This window comes from Ammospiza nelsoni, chromosome 1 (genome assembly GCF_027579445.1).
Source record: "Ammospiza nelsoni isolate bAmmNel1 chromosome 1, bAmmNel1.pri, whole genome shotgun sequence".
In the NCBI taxonomy this organism is placed as follows: domain Eukaryota; kingdom Metazoa; phylum Chordata; class Aves; order Passeriformes; family Passerellidae; genus Ammospiza; species Ammospiza nelsoni.
This window is the reverse complement of record NC_080633.1, coordinates 113349291-113354125: the sequence shown is the minus strand read 5'-3', so window position 1 is coordinate 113354125 and position 4835 is coordinate 113349291.

The following is a 4835-nucleotide window of genomic DNA, read 5'->3' as shown; positions in this document are numbered from 1 at the left end:
CAGATCTCCAGTCCAGGCCTTGCTGGGTGGCAGCACTGCCTTCTGGTAAATCAGCCACTCCTCCAAGTCTCATATCATCAGCAACCTTGTTGAGGGCACACTCTCTCGTTTCATCCAGGTCATTGACAGCAAATTTTTGAAGACAGCCACACCCAGTACAATCCCCGAGGAACACAGCTAGCTGCAGGTCTCCAGCTGGACTCTGCACTGCTGATCAGAGCCCCCTGAGCTCGCCCAGTCAGCCAGCTCTCAATCTACCTCGCTGTCCTCTCATCTAACCCACCCTTCCTAAGTTTGCCTGTGAGGGTATTATGGGCAACAGCGCCCAAAAGCCTCGCTGGAGCCAAGCGTAAACTGGTCTTGTCTCATGCACTCAGCCACTTGTGCCAGCATAGAGGGCTATCAGAATGGTCAAGCACAATTTCTCCCTGGAAAATCCAGGCTGACCACTCCTGATAACCTTCTTTTGCTCCACACACTCAAAGGTGACCTCCAGAATGATCTGCCCCATCACCTATCCAGGAATGAAGGTGAGGCTGATTGGCCTGTACTTTCCTGTGTCCTCTCCCATGGCCTTTTTTAAAACTCTAGTGACATTGGCTTTCCCTGAAATCCTCATTCTTGTTGTCCTTTATACCCTTTGACAGATTTAAGGCCAAATTAAATCCTCATCCTTCCTTGTCGCATCCTTGCACATTCCAACAGCTTTCCTGTGTTACTCCCGAGTGGCCTGTCCCTTTTTCCACGTGCCATACACTTCCTTCTTCTGTTTGAATTTTGCATTTATTGTAAGTAATACCATTGTTTAGAAATCAGACAGCTGATACTGCATTGTGCTGCGATGCTAATAGAACTAAAATCTATTTTTTCATTGACTCTTTTAAATACTGAGTATACTATAGAACTTAAACATAGAGGGAGAATAATTTCTTTTTAAAATTCACTTCAAGATGTAATTTATCCCTATTTTTGATAATCACAAATAATTTCTATAATCTCTATATTTTTAAATGACAGATAAAGAAGCAAGAAACATTAGCCAATGAAAGGTTTTAGAAACTTGACCTGCATATTTTTAATCCTAAATTCTCCTAATCTCTAAGCAAATATGAACTAATTCTTTACAATAAACTTACATCTTCTAACAGACAAAATTAATTTGGCTCCAAGAAATCATGCTGAACTTATTCCAAATATATTTCTAATAAACTTATATATGAGTTTGAGTAGATTTAAAGCTCCTTCTGGACTGGGACAAAGGTCATGGAATCAAGTCATGTTTCTGCACATTTAGTTGTAGGGGAAAAAAAAAGAAAGAAGAAGAATTTAAATCCTTGTAACTTAATAATGTTTTGCATGTATGATCCAGGTAAGTTGGGGTTTTAGTTTTATATGAGTAAAAGGTATTTTTTTTATTTTATAGAATGGAAGATGGTCTTAAGCATCTGTAGATATATGATAGGACTGTGCACAGTGGAATGGGGTATCTTGCGAAATAGTTTTGAATACATGTTGGGTAAAAGAGTTATGTGCTCTCTAAAGTGCTTGGAGACTTATCTTTTTCAGGCAATAGAATAGCACAGAAATAAGATACGGACAATAATGTTTCCATCAACTACTGTCTTCTTTTTACTTTCCCCTTAACTGAGATTAATTCTGCAATGTGACTGACGCAGGATCTCACACACTTGGTTGTGTGTTTGTGATTCTACATAGACACAAAACTAGAGAGGCACTGTAGCAACATGAACGCATCTGTGATCGGAGTAGTCTGGCAAAGGATCACAAAGGTGGTGAAGGGACTGAAGTTTCTTTCACATTCTGTTTACAGCCTGGGCGACAGAAAACTCAGAGGGAGCCTTCTGTGTTTATAGATCTGATGTGAGACAGTGAAGAAGAGGAAGCCAGACCTCTCAGCAGCACTCATTGACAGGACAAGGGGCAATGGATACAAACTAAAAGACACAAAACACCATCTGAACAGAAGGTGTATGAGAGAAACTAGACACTGGAAAAGGTTTCCCAGGAAAGTTTACAGTCTCTGCCCCCGGAGATACTAAACATTTTACTGCACGTGGTTCTGGGCAATCTGTTCTAGCTGATTCTGCATAAGCATGGAGTGGGAGATAGCAGGGGAGATTCATGGGGAGGGCCAGATGACTTCAGGTAGTGCTTTCCAACCTTAATGTTATTTTGTTACTCTGTTATTCTCTAAGAAAACTTTTCCAATATTTTTCTTTAGAGACCAAATGTCTTACTTAAAATGATGTCATGAAACTCTGTCAAGATCTCCCCTCAATTCAAGATAGGTGCCATTCACTGTTTATTTCCAGTCCGTGGGGTCTTCTGCCCTGCCACAGAAAGAAATTAAATTGATTTGACATATGTTGGTTTTGACAAATCCTTCTTGTCTGCTGCTAATTTCCTTCTTCCTTTCCAGTGACACACAATTAGGGTTTTTTATCATTTGTAGTAGAACTGAGTGTTGGTGAGCCTATATTTCTTCCTTTTCCTCTTTTCAAATAAAGAAAGAAATGTTCGCCCATTTCCTCTTCAAATAAAGAAAGAAAAGTTCTTCCATTCTCCTGGGACCTGAGCTGTGTGAAAACTCAAAGATAACCCACAAGGCTTATGAGAACTCAGAAGCTATTTCTTACATATCCTGGGATGGGATTTTTCCAAACTTCTTCATTTAAAAGCATCTTATCCAAGCACTCACTATGCCTACATAATCTTCTTTACTGAAGGCTGAGCCCTTCAAGTTTTAATAGGGGAATTTTTTCTATAATTGATCCAAAATGACCATTTTATTAAGGATTAATGAAAAAAAGGTCATTAAACTTCCTTCATATCACCTGTAGAGACTATACCATTCCTACTAACTTATAAATATGAACATCCAAGCATTCCATTTTTTCTCCATGCTTTTGCTGTTTACATTCACATTTGACTTATTTTCTGCTACAAGTATCTTACTTCTTGAATACGTTCTTTCTCTCAAGTCAAAGAAGTCATGGTTTAGTCATCTACCCTCTGTCTATTTTTCTTCTGCATTAGGAGGGTGTGCACTTGTGACCTCAGTATCATTTCTCTAAGAACCTGCCAGTTCTCTTTTCCCTTTGAAACAGATTTTCAACTGAGAGGCTGCCAGGTTTCAAAGTTTATTAAAGTCTGTCTTCCTCAAATCTACTGGTTTTTATTTTTCTGTTATTACTTCCTCCTTTCTTAAAGAATACAATATCTGCCATTTCATAATCACTTTTGCTCAAGTTCTATTGTCTGGTTCTTTGTTGCTAGTTGGAGCCTGCCCTGAGTATTTTACTTATCATTAAGTAGGTGAAATTATATATGTTTATGTAGGTGTGTGTGTGCACAGAGAGATAATCCTAAATTTAAAATTAGTCAGGATAAAATACTGTCATAACATGACTGATTACCAAAAACATTTACATTAAAACCATTGTCAAATGGATTATGTAATTAATTCCTGACCTACCTCTTTTTAGATAATTGTCACATCTGAGTCATATCCATTGTCAGTGCCCCACTAAAGTTTTACTTGTATTTCTGCTTTTGTCTTCAGCATAATGTTGTGTAAATTCCTGAAGCAGAGTCTATGGTAGTCCTCTTAATTAGAAAATAGATTGTCTAAAAGTAACAGCACTTGTAAATACCCACCAATCTGTAAAGGATCATCCATATAGCCCCTCCAAAGCAACAATGCTATGCCATTATCCAGAAAAGTTAATGGGAAGCTTTATCACATTTCATTTAATTGTTGCATTGAAAACTGGCAATGTATGGTCACTGACTCGTTAACAGACAGCAAGCACAGCTAAACTATTGGCAGTTTCTACCAAAAAAAATGTACACTTCCAGAAAAAAAAAAAGCAAATTCCAAGTTCTTTAGCTGTCTGGCAATATCTGTGTGACCTTCATTGTGAAAAGTGACACTCCAATCCGATCCATGGTTCTCTTATGGCAATATCCAAAAGATGGAAAAAATGAGCTCTTGAGATATTGGTTTGCAACATAGGCAGATCACTGGTAAGCCTGGCAAAGTTTCTGATGGAACCATGTACAAAGGCAGGTATTCATGATGCAAGAATTCCCTCTGACATCTCTCTAGAGGGTAAGTGTGGAGAGCTTTGTTCAGACATGTCTTATAGAAAAAGGCCATGATCATATACAGCTGGTTAAGAAGTAAAAGGCAGCTGTAAGTAGCAAGTTCTCAGGCTTTTTCCTTAAAAACAATAAACACTGTGTCCTTGGCTAAGTGATGAGAAAAACATGGTGGAAAACATGGAGTCCTTGAGGGTGCTCAATAACAAGTCAACAGCAGGATGAGGAAAACAAGTATTAGCCTCAACAAGAAACCACAGGTATTAACAACAAAGGAAGGGTTGGCATGTAATCTGTAACCAATGATGAGTTTGGGTTTTGCAATATGTATGAGCTTAATTAACACTACTATAAAAGTGTGTAAGCTGGATCAATAAATCTGAGATTGATGCTCATCAATCAGATGTGTGCTCGTCTCCCTTCACTTTCGTCAGGTAAGTCTAGACACTGAAAGCTTCAAAGCTGTAGGGAAAATAAAGGATAGGTTTGTATTTCCATCTTGAAGGATGGAACTGTGCTCTCACAGTAATCTGTCACTGCATGTGAAGAAAAAACTTCTAGAATTAGTGGTTGTATTATGAAAAGAAAAATATTTTGTTTCCCTCCATTCTGTTTTTACTTTAGTAACAGCACTTTATCTAACATTGGTAAGATATCATTGCAGTTAATCACCCAGTTCAACATACATGAAGAATCATAACATTTATTGAAAT